Consider the following 17,214-nt stretch of genomic DNA (forward strand, 5'->3'; position numbering starts at 1 on the left):
CTTTTTTCTAAATAGTTATGCTCAGAAAAAAAGGAATACTAAGCGGACTCCAAAAATCCCGAAATAAATTTTCTCCGGCTTCTAAAATCAGGCCGCACAAGATGAACATTTATTTGGGGCCTAAATGCAATTTTGAAAAACGCGCATGTTTCCTAAATTCAAATAAAATAGCAAATAAAACCAAAATAAAATCTTATTTGATTTTATTATTAAATCCTCAATATTTCTTTATTTTGGGAAAGTCATTTTATTCCCTCTCTCATATTTTTGTAATAGAAATAATTGAAGATAAAATAAATAAAATCAAATGATCCTATTTTCAAAATTTGAGAAAACTCAAATATGAAAATAACAAAATCCCCAACTCTCTCCGAGGGTCCTTGAGTTGCGTAGAATTTTCTAGGATCAACCAAAATGCAATAAAATATGGTATGCAATGATGATCTAGTGTATAACATTCCAAATTGAAAATTTGGGATGTTACAATTTGAGCAGATATGGGTATATATACTTGGTGAAACATTAGTTTGAAACATTTGAAAAGTTCAAAGAATTTCAGAGTGAAGTGGAAAATCATCATAACAAGAAAATAAAGTTTCTATGATTTGATAGTGGAGGAGAATATTTGAGTTACGAGTTTGGTCTTCATTTGAAACAATGCAGAATAGTTTCGCAACTCATGCCACCCGGAACACCACAGCATAATGGTGTGTCCGAACGTCGTAATCGTACTTTACTAGATATGGTGCAATCTATGATGTCTCTTACTGATTTACCGCTATCGTTTTGGGGTTATGCTTTAGAGACGGCTGCATTCACGTTGAATAGGGCACCATCTAAATCCGTTGAGACGACGCCTTATGAACTGTGGTTTGGCAAGAAACCAAAGTTGTCGTTTCTTAAAGTTTGGGGTTGCAATGCTTATGTGAAAAAGCTTCAACCTGATAAGCTCGAACCCAAATCGGAGAAATGTGTCTTCATAGGATACCCAAAGGAGACTGTTGGGTACACCTTCTATCACAGATCCGAAGGCAAGACATTCGTTGCTACGAATGGATCCTTTCAAGAGAAGGAGTTTCTCTCGAAAGAAGTGAGTGGAAGGAAAGTAGAACTTGATGAGGTAACTGTACCTTCTCCCTTATTGAAAAGTAGTTCATCACAGAAATCCGTTCCTGTGACTCCTACACCAATTAGTAAGGAAGCTAATGATGATGATCATGTAACTTCAGATCAAGTTACTACTGAACCTCATAGGTCAACCAGAGTAAGATCCGCACCAGAGTGGTACGGTAATCTTGTTCTTGAGGTCATGTTACTTGACCATGACGAACCTACGAACTATGAGGAAGCGATGATGAGCCCAGATTCCGCAAAATGGCTTGAGGCCATGAAATCTGAGATGGGATCCATGTATGAGAACAAAGTGTGGACTTTGGTTGACTTGCCCGATGATCGGCAAGCCATCGAGAATAAATGGATCTTCAAGAAGAAGACTGACGCTAACGGTAATGTTACTGTCTACAAAGCGCGACTTGTTGCGAAAGGTTTTCGAAAAGTTCAAGGAGTTGACTATGATGAGACTTTCTCACCCGTGGCGATGCTTAAGTCCGTCTGAATCATGTTAGCAATTGCTGCATTTTATGATTATGACATTTGGCAAATGGATGTAAAGACTGCATTCCTGAATGGATTTCTGGAAGAGGAGTTGTATATGATGCAACCTGAAGGTTTTATCGATCCAAAGGATGCTAACAAAGTGTGTAAGCTCTAGCGATCCATCTATGGACTGGTGCAAGCATCTCAGAGTTGGAATAAACGTTTTGATAGTGTGATCAAAGCATATGGTTTTATATAGACTTTTGGAGAAGTCTGTATTTACAAGAAAGTGAGTGGGAGCTCTGTAGCATTTCTGATATTATATGTGGAAGACATATTGCTGATCAGAAATGATACTAATTTCTGAGTAGCATAAAAGGATTCTTGAATAAGAATTTTTCAATGAAAGACCCAGTGAAGCTGCTTATATATTGGGCATCAAGATCTATAGAGATAGATCAAGACGCTTAATTGGACTTTCACAAAGCACATACCTTGATAAAGTTTTGAAGAAGTTCAAAATGGATCAAGCAAAGAAAGGGTTCTTGCCTGTGTTACAAGGTGTGAAGTTGAGTCAGACTCAATGCCCGACCACTGTAGAAGATAGAGAGAAAATGAAAGTCATTCCCTATGCTTCAGCCATAGGTTCTATCATGTATGCAATGCTGTGTACCAGACCTGATGTGTCCCTTGCTATTAGTTTAGCAGGGAGGTATCAAAGTAATCCAGGAGTGGATCACTGAAAAGGACTAAGGATATGTTTCTCGTTTATGGAGGTGACAAAGAGCTCATCGTAAATTGTTACGTCGATGCAAGCTTTGACACTGATCTAGATGACTCTAAGTCACAAACCGGATACATGTTTATATTGAACGGTGGAGCTGTCTGTTGGTGTAGTTCTAAGCAAAGCGTCGTGGCGGGATCTACGTGTGAAGCGGAGTACATAGCTGCTTCGGAAGCAGCAAATGAAGGAGTTCATATCCGATCTAGGTGTCATACCTAGTGCATCGGGTCCAATGAAAATCTTTTGTGACAATACTGGTGCAATTGCCTTGGCAAAGGAATCCAGATTTCACAAGAGAACCAAGCACACCAAGAGACGCTTCAACTCCATCCGCGATCAAGTCAAGGAGGGAGACATAGAGATTTGCAAGATACATACGGATCTGAATGTTGCAGACCCATTGACTAAGCCTCTCTCACGAGCAAACCATGATCAGCACCAAGACTCCATGGGTGTTAGAATCATTACTGTGTAATCTAGATTATTGACTCTAGTGCAAGTGGGAGACTGAAGGAAATATGCCCTAGAGGCAATAATAAAGTTGTTATTTATATTTCCTTATATCATGATGAATGTTTATTATTCATGCTAGAATTGTATTAACCGGAAACTTAGTACATGTGTGAATACATAGACAAACAAAGTGTCACTAGTATGCCTCTACTTGACTAGCTCGTTGAATCAAAGATGGTTAAGTTTCCTAACCATAGACATGAGTTGTCATTTTATTAACGGGATCACATCATTAGAGAATGATGTGATTGACTTGACCCATTCCTTTAGCTTAGCATTTGATCATTTAGTATATTGCTATTGCTTTCTTCATGACTTATACATGTTCCTATGACTATGAGATTATGCAACTCCCGAATACCAGAGGAAAAATTTGTGTGCTACCAAACGTCACAATGTAACTGGGTGATTATAAAGGTGCTCTACAGGTGTCTCCGATGGTACTTGTTGAGTTGGCTGATACGTCTCCAACGTATCTATAATTTTTGATTGCTCCATGCTATATTATCAACTGTTTTGGGCAATATTGGGCTTTATTTTCCACTTTTATATTATTTTTGGGACTAACCTATTAACCGGACGCCCAGCCCAGATTTGCTGTTTTATGCCTATTTCAGTGTTTCGAGGAAAAGGAATATCAAACGGAGTCAAAACGGAACGAAATCAACTGGAGAAGTTATTTTTGGAAGGAAACCTACTAGATAGACTTGGACCCTACGTCAGAAGATGAAGGAGGTGCTCACGAGGGTAGGGGGCGCGCCCCCCTGCCTCGTGCCCCCCTTCAGTCCACCGACGTACCTCTTGTACCCATATATACCTACATATCGTAAAACTTCCAGAATGCACAATAGATCGGGAGTTCCGCCGCCAGAAGCCTCCGTAGCCACCGAAAGCCAATCTAGACCCGTTCCGGCACCCTGCCGGAGGGGGCAATCCCTCTCCGTGTCCATCTTCATCATCCCGGTGCTCTCCATGATGAGGAGGGAGTAGTTCTCCCTCGGGGCTGAGGGTATGTACCAGTAGCTATGTGTTTGATCTCTCTCTCTCTCTCTCTCGTGTTCTTGAGGTGATACGATCTTGATGTATCGCGAGCTTTGCTATTATATTTGGATCCTATGATGTTTCTTCCCCCCTCTACTCTCTTGTAATGAATTGAGTTTCCCCTTTGAAGTTATCTTATCGGATTGAGTCTTTAAATATTTGAGAACACTTGATGTATGTCTTGCCGTGGATATCTGTGGTGACAATGGGATATCACGTGATTCACTTGATGTATGTTTTGGTGACCAACTTGCGGGTTCCGCCCATGAACCTATGCATAGGGGTTGGCACACGTTTTCGTCGTGATTCTCCGGTAGAACTTTGGGGCACTCTTTGAGGTCCTTTGTGTTGGTTGAATAGATGAATCTGAGATTGTGTGATGCATATCGTATAATCATGCCCATGGATACTTGAGGTGACATTGGAGTATCTAGGTGACATTAGGGTTTTGGTTGATTTGTATCTTAAGGTGTTATTCTAGTACGAACTCTAGGGCTGTTTGTGACACTTATAGGAATAGCCCAACGGATTGATTGGAAAGAATAACTTTGAGGTGGTTTCGTACCCTACCATAATCTCTTCGTTCGTTCTCCGCTATTAGCGACTTTGGAGTGACTCTTTGTTGCATGTTGAGGGATAGTTTTATGATCCAATTATGTTAGTATTGTTGAGAGGACTTACACTAGTGAAAGTATGAACCCTAGGCCTTGTTTCCTAGCATTGCAATACCGTTTACGCTCACTTTTATCACTTGTTACCTTGCTGTTTTTATAATTTCAGATTACAAATACCTTTATCTACTATCCATATACCACTTGTATCACCATCTCTTCGCCGAACTAGTGCACCTATACAATTTACCATTGTATTGGGTGTGTTGGGGACACAAGAGACTCTTTGTTATTTGGTGCAGGGTTGCTTGAGAGAGACCATCTTCATCCTACGCCTCCTATGGATTGATAAACCTTAGGTCTGCCACTTGAGGGAAATTTGCTACTGTCCTACAAACCTCTGCACTTGGAGGCCCAACAACGTCTACAGGAAGAAGGTTGTGTAGTAGACATCAAGCTCTTTTCTGGCGCGTTGCCGGGGAGGTGAGTGCTTGAAGGTATATCTTTAGATCTTGCAATCGAGTCTTTTAGTTTCTTGTTTTATCACTAGTTTAGTTTATAAAAGAAAACTATAAAAAAATGGAATTGAGTTTGTCTCATACGCTTCACCTTTTTAATATCTTTCGTGAGTATGATGGGAAGGATAATTGTGCTCAAGTGCTAGAAGAAGAAATCTATAAAATGTTTGGCACTAAATATTTGAATGATGAGCATGATTGCAATGTTGTTAGTACGAATTCTTTGAATATCCATGATGCTAATGATATGCAAAGCCACAAGCTTGGGGAAGCTATGTTTGATGAAGATGATATTTTTTGTCCCCCAAGCTTTGATGAGCAAATTTATTATGATGAAAGCATGCCTCCTATCTATGATGATTATTGTGATGACACATATGCTTTTAAAAAACAATGATAACCATGAAACTTATCATCTTGATCATAATTTTCAATCACATGATAGTTATTTTGTTGAGTTTGCTCCCACTACTATTGATGAGAATAGATTTGCTTATGTGGAGAGTAGTAAATTTCCTATGCTTGTAGATCATGAAAAGAATGCTTTAGGTGCTGGTTATATTGTTGAATTCATTCATGATGCTACTGAAAATTATTATGAGGGAGGAACATATGCTTGTAGAAATTGCAATAATATCAAGTTTCCTCTCTATGTGCTTAAAGTTTTGAAGTTATGCTTGTTTTGCCTTCCTATGCTAGTTGATTATTGCTCCCATAAGTTGTTTGCCCACAAAATCCCTATGCATAGGAAGTGGGTTAGACTTAAATGTGTTAGTCATATTCTTCATGATGCTCTCTTTATGTTCCAATTCTTATCCTTTATGTGAGCATCATTGAAATCATCATGCCTAGCTAGGGGCATTAAACGATAGCGCTTGTTGGGAGGCAACCCAATTTTATTTTTGTCCCTTGCTTTTTGTTCCTGTTTAGTAATAAATAATTCATCTATCCTCTGTTTAGATGTGGTTTTATGCTTTTAATTAGTGTTTGTGCCAAGTAGAACCTTTGGGAAGACTTGAGGAAAGTCTTGTTGATCATGCTGTAAAAAACAGAAACTTTAGCACTCCCGAGAACTGCTGCCATTTTTATTTGGAGAGTGCTATTTAGTTAATTCTTTTTGCAGATGATTAATAGATAAATTCCTCAGGTCCAGAAATTTATTTGAGAATTTTATGAGTTCCATAAGTATACGTTTGATCCAGATTACTACAGACTGTTCTGTTTTTGACAGATTCTGTTTTTCGTGTGTTGTTTGCTTATTTTGATGAATCTATGGCTAGTAAAATATTTTATAAATCATAGAGGAGTTGGAATACAGTAGGTTTAACACCAATATAAATAAATAATGAGTTCATTACAGTACCTTGAAGTGGTGATTTATTTTCTTATACTAACGGAGCTCATGAGTTTTCTACTTTAAGTTTTGTGTTGTGAAGTTTTCAAGTTTTGGGTAAAGATTCGATGGATTATGGAATAAGGAGTGGAAAGAGCCTAATATTGGGGATTCCCAAGGCACCCCAAGGTAATATTCAAGGACAACCAAGAGCCTAAGCTTGGGGATGCCCCGGAAGGCATCCCCTCTTTCGTCTTCGTTCATCGGTAACTTTACTTGGAGCTATATTTTTATTTGCCACATGATATGTGTTTTGCTTGGAGCGTCAATTTATTTTGTTAGGATTTGCTTTATGTTATTTAGAATAATGTTTTGCATCTTTTACTTCAATAAAAGTGGCATTGATAGCCTTTACTATGCCTATGTTACAAGTATACACGTTGCTGTTTGAAAACAGAAAGTTTACCGCTGTTGCAATAATTCCCTAGAAAATTCAGAATGTGATAAAATGTTGAAACCTTTTGCATATTAAGCTATGATAAATTTACTACAGTGGTAATTTTATTTCATAATTTTTGGAGCTAGGTAAGTATGGATGTTGCAGCATTCTTTACAGACTATCCTGTTTAGGCAGATTGCTGTTATGTTTGCATTGTTTGCATATGTTTGCTTATTTAATGATTCTATTTGAGGATAGGACTATTAAATATGCAGAGGAATTTAGTATGCAATGTTGAATAATAATTTTAGTGATTTTCTACAGTAGAGTATGATAAGATTTTTGCAATGGTTTATACTAACTTATCTCACGAGTCCTTGTTGAGTTTTGTGTGGATGAAGCTTTTGAGATTTAGGGAGACCGTGATATGAGAGGAATTAAGGAGACACAAAAGCTCAAGCTTGGGGATGCCCAAGTCACCCCAAGATAATATTTCAAGAAGTCTCAAGCGTGTAAGCTTGGGGATGCCCCGGTTGGCATCCCACCTTTCTTCTTCAACAAAAATCGGTTAGTATCGGTTGATCCTAAGTTTTTGCTTCTTCACATGATGTTTGCTATTCTTAGAATGTCATTTTCTTTTGCTTTTCTTGATGTTTGAATAAAATACCAAGATCTGAAATTATTAAATGTTAGAGAGTCTTCACATAGTTGCATAATTATTCGACTACTCATTGATCTTCACTTAAATCTTTCGGAGTAGTTTGTCATTTTCTCTAGTGCTTCACTTATATCTTTTAGAGCATGGTGGTAGTTTTATTTTGAAGAAATAGATGAACTCTCATGCTTCACTTAGATTATTTTGAGAGTCTTAAATAGCATGGTAATTTGCTTAAATAATCCTAATATGCTAGGCATCCAAGAATAGTAAAAACTTTCATATAGAGTGTTGAATACTATGAGAAGTTTGATACTTGATAATTGTTTTGAGATATGGAGATGGTGATATTAGAGTCATGCTAGTTGAGTAGTTGTGAATTTGAGAAATTCTTGTGTTGAAGTTTGTGATTCCTGTAGCATGCACGTATGGTGAACCGTTATGTGATGAAGTCGGAGCATGATTTATTTATTGATTGCCTTCCTTATGAGTGGCGGTCGGGGACGAGCGATGGTATTTTCCTACCAATCTATCCCCCTAGGAGAATGTGCGTAGTACTTTGTTTCGATAACTAATAGATTTTTGCAATAAGTATGTGAGTTCTTTATGGCTAATGTTGAGTCCATGGATTATACGCACTCTCACCCTTCCACCATTGCTAGCCTCTCTAGTACCGCGCAACTTTCACCGGTACCATAAACCCACCATATACCTTCCTCAAAACAGCCACCATACCTACCTATTATGGCATTTCCATAGCCATTCCGAGATATATTGCCATGCAACTTTCCACCATTCCATTTATTATGAAACGCTTCATCATTGTCATATTGCTTTGCATGATCATGTAGTTGACATCGTATTTATGGCAAAGCCACCGCTCATAATTCTTTCATACATGTCACTCATGCATCATTGCACATCCCGGTACACCGCCGGAGGCATTCATATAGAGTCATATCTTGTTCTAAGTATCGAGTTGTAATTCTTGAGTTGTAAGTAAATAAAAGTGTGATGATCATCATTATTAGAGCATTGTCCCAGTGAGGAAAGGATGATGGAGACTATGATTCCCCCACAAGTCGGGATGAGACTCCAGACGAAAATAAATAAATAAAAGAGGCCAAAGAAGCCCAAATAAAAAAAAGAGAAAAGAGGCCATAAAAAAGAGAAAAGGCCCAAATAAAAAAATAAAAAATGAGAAAAAAAGAGAGAAGGGACAATGCTACTATCCTTTTACCACACCTGTTCTTCAAAGTAGCACCATGATTTTCATGATAGAGAGTCTCCTATGTTGTCACTTTCATATACTAGTGGGAATCTTTCATTATAGAACTTGGCTTGTATATGCCAATGATGGGCTTCCTCAAAATGCCCTAGGTCTTCGTGAGCAAGCGAGTTGGATGCACACCCACTAGTTTCTTTTGTTGAGCTTTCATACATTTATAGCTCTAGTGCATCCGTTGCATGGCAATCCCTACTCACTCACATTGATAGCTATTGATGGGCATCTCCATAGCCCGTTGATACGCCTAGTTTATGTGAGACTATCTTCCCCCTTTTTTGTCTTCTCCACAACCACCACTCTATTCCACCTATAGTGTTATATCCATGGCTCACGCTCATGTATTGCGTGAAGATTGAAAAAGTTTGAGAACATCAAAAGTATGAAACAATTGCTTGGCTTGTCATCGGGGTTGTGCATGATTTAAATATTTTGTGTGGTGAAGATAGAGCATAGCCAGACTATATGATTTTGTAGGGATAGCTTTCTTTGGCCATGTTATTTTGAGAAGACATAATTGCTTAGTTAGTATGCTTGAAGTATTATTATTTTTATGTCAATATGAACTTTTGTCTTGAATCTTATGGATCTGAATATTCATATACCACAATTAAGAAGAATCACATTGAAATTATGCCAAGTAGCACTCCGCATCAAAAATTCTATTTTTATCATTTACCTACTCGAGGACGAGCAGGAATTAAGCTTGGGGATGCTGATACGTCTCCAACTTATCTATAATTTTTGATTGCTCCATGCTATATTATCTACTGTTTTGGGCAATATTGGGCTTTATTTTCCACTTTTATATTAGTTTTGGGACTAACCTATTAACCGGAGGCCCAGCCCAGATTTGCTGTTTTATGCCTATTTCAGTGTTTCGAGAAAAAGGAATATCAAACGGAGTCAAAATGGAACGAAATCAACTGGAGACGTTATTTTTGGAAGGAAACCTACCGGATAGACTTGGACCCTACGTCAGAAGATGAAGGAGGTGCTCACGAGGGTAGGGGGCGCGCCCCCCCCCCCTGGGGCGCGCCCCCTGCCTCGTGCCCCCCCTTCGGTCCACCGACGTACCTCTTGTACCCATATATACCTACGTATCGTAAAACTTCCAGAATGCACAATAGATCGGGAGTTCCGCCGCCATAAGCCTCCGTAGCCACCGAAAGCCAATCTAGACCCGTTCCGGCACCCTGCCGGAGGGGGAAATCCCTCTCCAGTGGCCATCTTCATCATCCCGGTGCTCTCCATGATGAGGAGGGACTAGTTCTCCCTCGGGGCTGAGGGTATGTACCAGTAGCTATGTGTTTGATCTCTCTCTCTCTCGTGTTCTTGAGGTGATGCGATCTTGATGTATCGCGAGATTTGCTATTATATTTGGATCCTATGATGTTTCTTCCCCCCTCTACTCTCTTGTAATGAATTGAGTTTCCCCTTTGAAGTTATCTTATCGGATTGAGTCTTTAAATATTTGAGAACACTTGATGTATGTCTTGCCGTGGATATCTGTGGTGACAATGGGATATCATGTGATTCACTTGATGTATGTTTTGGTGACCAACTTGCGGGTTCCGCCCATGAACCTATGCATAGGGGTTGGCACACGTTTTCGTCGTGATTCTCCGGTAGAACTTTGGGGCACTCTTTGAGGTCCTTTGTGTTGGTTGAATAGATGAATCTGAGATTGTGTGATGCATATCGTATAATCATGCCCACGAATACTTGAGGTGACATTGGAGTATCTAGGTGACATTAGGGTTTTGGTTGATTTGTATCTTAAGGTGTTATTCTAGTACGAACTCTAGGGCTGTTTGTGACACTTATAGGAATAGCCCAACGGATTGATTGGAAAGAATAACTTTGAGGTGGTTTAACTTTGAGGTGGTTTCGTACGCTACCATAATCTCTTTGTTCGTTCTCCGCTATTAGTGACTTTGGAGTGACTCTTTGTTGCATGTTGAGGGATAGTTTTATGATCCAATTATGTTAGTATTGTTGAGAGGACTTACACTAGTGAAAGTATGAACCCTAGGCCTTGTTTCCTAGCATTGCAATACCGTTTACGCTCACTTTTATCACTTTTTACCTTGCTGTTTTTATAATTTCAGATTACAAATACCTTTATCTACTATCCATATACCACTTGTATCACCATCTCTTCGCCGAACTAGTGCACCTATACAATTTACCATTGTATTGGGTGTGTTGGGGACACAAGAGACTCTTTGTTATTTGGTTGCAGGGTTGCTTGAGAGAGACCATCTTCATCATACGCCTCCTACGGATTGATAAACCTTAGGTCATCCACTTGAGGGAAATTTGCTACTGTCCTACAAACCTCTGCACTTGGAGGCCCAACAACGTCTACAAGAAGAAGGTTGTGTAGTAGACATCATTGGCATAGATTAAGATTAGGATTTGTCACTCCGATTGTCGGAGAGGTATCTCTGGGCCCTCTCGGTAATGCACATCACTATATGCCTTGCAAGCAATGCAACTAATGAGTTAGTTGCGGGATGATATATTACGAAACGAGTAAAGAGACTTGCCGGTAACGAGATTGAACTAGGTATTGAGATACCGACGATCGAATCTCGAGCAAGTAATGTACCGATGATAAAGGGAATAACATATGTGGTTATGCGGTTTGACCGATAAAGATCTTCGTAGAATATGTAGGAACCAATATGAGGATCCAGGTTCCGCTATTGGTTATTGACCGAAGATGAGTCTCGGTCATGTCTACATATTTCTCGAACCCGTAGAGTCCGCACGCTTAATGTTCGGTGATGATCGGTATTATGAGTTGATGTGTTTCGATGTACTGAAGGTAGTTCGGAGTCCCGGATGTGATCACAGACATGACGAGGAGTCTCGAAATGGTCGAGACATAAAGATTGATATATTGGACGGCTACATTCGAACACCAGAAGGGTTTCGGGTGATCTCGGAGAAAACCGGAGTGCCGGAGGGGTTACCGGAATCCCCCGGGGACTAATGGGCCTTAATGGTCCCTAGTGGAGAGAGAGAGAGGCTGGCCAGGGCAGGCCGCATGCCCCCTCCCCTTGAGTCCGAATAGGACAAGGAAGGGCGGGCGACGCCCCCCTTGCCTTTCCCCTCTCCCACTCCTTCCTTCCCCCTCCTAGTGACTAGGAAAGGGGAGTCCTACTCCCACTAGGAGGAGGACTCCTCCTCTGGGCGCGCCCTCCTAGGGCCGTCCGGCCTCCCCTCCTTGCTCCTTTATATACGGGGGCGGGGGGCACCCCATGACACACAAGTTGATCATTGATCTTTTAGCCATGTGCGGTGCCCCCCTCCACCATAATCCACCTCGGTCATATCGTAGCGGTGCTTAGGCGAAGCCCTGCGTCGGTAGCTTCATCAACACCGTCATCACGCCGTCGTGCTGACGGAACTCTCCCTCGAAGCTCTACTAGATCGTGAGTTCGTGGGACGTCACCGAGCTGAACATGTGCAGATCGCGGAGGTGCCATATGTTCGATACTAGGATCGGTCGATCGTGAAGACGTACGCCTACATCAACCGCGTTGTCACAACGCTTCCGCTTACGGTCTACGGGGGTACGTTGACGACACTCTCCCCTCTCGTTTTAATTCCAAAAAATTTAAAAATAATCAGAAAAACATGAAACCTTGATTGATTTAATGTCATGCCACCAACATGATGTGGTAAAAAATTGGCCTGTTTGACAAAAGTTTGGACACACACCCCTCACAAACTGGAGCAACTCACTAGAAGGTTCGTGCTTCTGAGAGGGAACAATGCATGTTTGATGACGAACGGGAGATAGCTTCCTCTTACAGCCTACAATTTTTTTCTACGTTTAACGTGCACTAATACAACTGTCATGTGGAAATTTGGAAAATTTCACGGGTCATTTGACCTTTTAAAGACATTTAAGTGATTTTCTAACCATTTAATGACCGTAATTCAAAGTTGAACTACATCTACATGCAATGCCTAACCATAACGGTTTGAAAAATCATATTTTGTGTACTTGTGTGCGAGTTAAAAATCATCAAACTATGTAAATATCCGGTGTTCAAAAAAGAAAATGTAAAGATCTGGCAAGACAACCGCCCCCACACGATTAGCACTCTATCTCGCGGCTCGAGGTTTGGTAGGTGAGTGGCGAGGATCATTAATCAGACACGGTTCTGTATTGGAAACCATCAGCTATTATGTTCACACATGAATTTTACTGCGGGAATCATGTGTAATTCAAACTACAGTACTCGTAAATTCCGGCGACCGGCGTGTGTACTGTCCCCGTCGATCTAGATTCCGGCCACCAATAAATACTCCCTTGCTCAAGTCGTCCGGCCTGCATTCTCATCTACATCCTCCCCTCGCTCGCCCTCTCTCTCTCATAGATCTCTGCCATGGCATCACCGGTCTGCCCACGCGCCGACAAGGAGTCGCCGCCCCCCGAGGACGCTCACTCGAATAGCAGCGACGAGGACCCCTACGCGCCGCCTAACGAGGTTGGACCGGACCCCCCGACTTTGGGTTGGTTTTGGGGCCAGTACAATCTTTGTCTGTGGAAGTCGCTGCTGCCGGCTGAGAGAGCCAGGCAAGTGGCGTTCAAGAAGGAGATGGCAGAGGAGGAAGAAAGGTACCAGGCGGCCTGTGAAGCCCGTGATGCCTCCTGGAAAAGGAGGCGGCGGAGCTTTGGGGGCGGGTGCGTCGTCGTGCCGAGGAGGTGTACGAAGACAGGTACTTCGCGAGGAAGGTCATAGGAGCTCACTACAAAAAAAAACATTTCCGTGATGATACGTGTTTGTCAAAGTAGGTCACATTTTCTATCATGCATGTACATCCATGACAAATTTATGACAGAATCAAGATAGTCATACTTGTGCTGTCGTAGAAGTGTTCCATGACATTACCAAAATTATCATCACAGAAGTGTCCACTTCCATGACGATAAATCACGCGTCACCGAAGTGCTTTCGTCAAGGGTGACCAACACGTGGCATCCACCGTAACGGAACGCCGTTAAGATATAGGGTCCGGTTTTGGATCTGATAACCCGTTAACAGCCCCGACCAATGGGGATTTTCCACGTGTAAAATCATCATTGGCTGGAGGAAACACGTGTCGGCTCACCGTTGGGACATATGTCATCCACTCATTGGACCCAAAGTGCCTATGATATGTCGACATGTGGCACAACCCAACAGAGGCCCATTCCTGTGAAAAGGCCGGCCCGCCACCTTTTGACCAAGTCAAACGGGCCGGCCCACGGCAAGCCTGTTAACGGCCTGTTTGCATATAGCCCATTTACAACCCGCTAACCCAGGGCCCGTTTACGGCCTATCCTAATTAGGCCCAGTAGCATCATCTGGGCCGTCCAATATAATTCCAGCCCGTTTTAACTTCCGACCCATGTATGGCCCATGACGTCTTTTGGCCCATATGAGGCCCTTAGTAACCCTCGACCCATTAATGGCCCGTGGTAAAACTGGCCCGTAATGAACAGTGTATCACTTTATACCCATTAACGGCCCAATATTCTGTTGGGTCGTTTCCAGCCCATGTTATCTTTTGGCCTTCTCAGTGCCCATTTATTCTTGGGCTCATATCCAGCATTTGTTTACTTTCGGCCCGTTACTGTCATTTTCTGCTTGTGGGCTAAATACAGCCCATGGTTACAGTCGGCCCGTTAATACGTTGTGACGTTTTCATAGCGTCATCAAATACGGCCTATTAACGACAGCCCGTTATGGTCGGCCCATGAACGGACGATTTCAACTCTAGCCCATTTACGGCCATAATGTGGTCTGTTATTGGCCCATGTTTGGCCAACCGATCATACGGCTCGTAGAAGGCCCATTGATGATACGACCCGTAGAAGGCCCATTGTGTCTACGCCCCATAGAAAGCCCATTGTTTCTACGGCCCGTAGGAGGCCCATGTTAACTACAGTAAATATGTAGCCCATTGTTAATGTGGCCTAGTTTTAAAAAATAGGTTATTGCGGCCACTAGCAAACCGCGGAAAAAGAACTGCACTGACTACAAGAAAACAAATAAACAAGACAACGGAAATAAATAAGCAAGCAACTTACGCTAGGTTATCATGGCTATTACACATATTACATCCACTGGGCATCAAAGTTCGCCACAAGTGCAAATATAGGGAACAAAGCAGCATATAAACGCCGCAGCAAAACAAGTCCAGAACTGAAACCACTTCATAAGAGCTCAAGAAACAATATCCTGGGTACCCATAATGCTGGCAAGATGCTTAGCAAGCTTATTAACTTTCTCTTGTTTGGCGCTTAAATCCTCCAGCACTTGTTGTTGCACCAGAAAGTATGCATCTGAATTCTGCAGGGACTTCTTCAGTCCTTCGGCTTCCTCTCGCATAACATCTGATCGATGTCTTTCAACTTGAAGTTGAGACTCAAGAAGCCGAACTGATTCAGGCAGCGAGTTCGAAGAGCTGGTGCCAGCAGTAGTAGCCAGTAACTCGAACACTACATCAAGACAGGACTTTGGGGTTGTCTCAGTGTCTCCAATATAGTTTTTATCAGCTTTCTTGGAGAACAACAGGGATGTCTCACTATCTTGAACCTGATCTGCATTACTTCTTTTACCATTGCATAACGGGGTACTCTTCTCCAATATTTTATCCGCGTTCTAAAGGAGAAACAAACAAACACATCACATGTTTACAATGTAGTATATGAAACTCATTTTGGTAAACCAGTTCAGTAGTAAGGTGGACATGATAACAACATGAAACAAACATATATCTATGTAGTATGGTTTATATCATTCTAGTTTATGTTGCCAAATCAAGATAGATACAGTTCGAATCATATCTATTTAAGATAAAGCAGCATAGACATAATATAAGTGTGGGAAACTACATAGCAATAACAACACTTGTAATGTGCATGGCATGAGAACATAACTGTTTATTCAATTGAAACTGAAATCAACATAGAGCAAGTTACAACAGCAAACACGTTAAAGAAACAGGTTTAAAACATACCTGTTGCACCATTGGAGTTTCAATTGCATCCTTCAAATTTTAAATTAGTTGGTATGAGTAAATACAGTGATGCAAGAGCAAAGTAGTATGAACCATAGCTACGGAAACTGACCTGAGAACAATTCTTCTGCTGCTTTAAGCGTTGACTTGGGGTTCGGAGTGGTGGTCCTCGTGCTTTAGGCACTGCAGTTGCCTTACTAACTGCTCGTGTTTGGGTGCTCTGTGGCGGAGACGGTGTTGTGTCAATGGGAACTGGGTTACTATCTGCTGGGGTTGGGGTTAGAAGGGGTGTAGCTGGTTCTCTGTCCAACTGGGTAGGGGTACAATCTACGTGAGTCTGGGTTATGTGTGGTGGGGCTGGTTCTTGGGCAAGTACAACCGTGGTTCTATCTCCATCGACAGGTAGCACGATCTTTTCTGAAGACCGTGTTTTTACTCCCACAGATACTGCCATCACCCCCTCCAATTGAAATGGCTGATAAACAAGAAAAGTAATTGAATGTACAAACATTGTAAGATAGACAGGTGCAATGGATAGTTGGGAAGAAAATAGGGCATGAAATAATTCACATTTATGTTGTCTAACCAAACAGAATTGCAGGACATAATTTCAAATATATGATGGCTAATTAAACAAGATAGCATGACACAATTTCGCATGTATGATGGCTAACTAAACAGGATAGAATGACATACTTCAAAATATGATGAAGTTGCTCAAAAAAAATACTTGAAAATATGATGACTATGTAAACAGGATGACATGATATAACTATACGATGTGTCTATTAAAGTGGTTGGCATGCCATAAATCACAAACATGCCATCGATGGAAACATGATGGCATGATATAATTCACGGATAGAATGACATAATTCAAAATATGATGACTATGTGAATAGGATGAGATGATATAACTATATTATGTCTTTAGAAAATGGGTTGGCATGCCATAATTCAGATACATGCTATCTATTTAAACATCATGGCATGATATAATTCAAATATATGATTTATATACTAAGGAAGTGAGCAGAGGGCAATCGCATATATGCTGTGTCAACTAAGGAGATGGCATTCAATATCGTGTATATGATGTAAAAACTAAGCATTGCAATACAACATATGCATCATGCATGATATGAGTAATATAACCCTGCCAAGTTTGAGCATACACCTCAGGAGGATAATAGGACTGGTCATCTGCCTCTGAATCCTCCTCTCAAGAGCTATCTATAACCAGCAACATATCTGCTTCACCAGGTAGCATTGTCTGCTCTGAAGACCTTGTTTTCACTCCAGATTTCTCCACCACCTATTCAAATGGCTGATGCACAGGAAGAGCAGTTGAATATACAAACATTGTCGACAAAAGCAATGAGAAATACAAAAAAAGGACGACATGATATAATT

The sequence above is a fragment of the Triticum urartu genome, chromosome 3A (assembly GCF_056163025.1).
Source record: "Triticum urartu cultivar PI428250 chromosome 3A, HENAU_Tu73, whole genome shotgun sequence".
In the NCBI taxonomy this organism is placed as follows: Eukaryota; Viridiplantae; Streptophyta; class Magnoliopsida; order Poales; family Poaceae; genus Triticum; species Triticum urartu.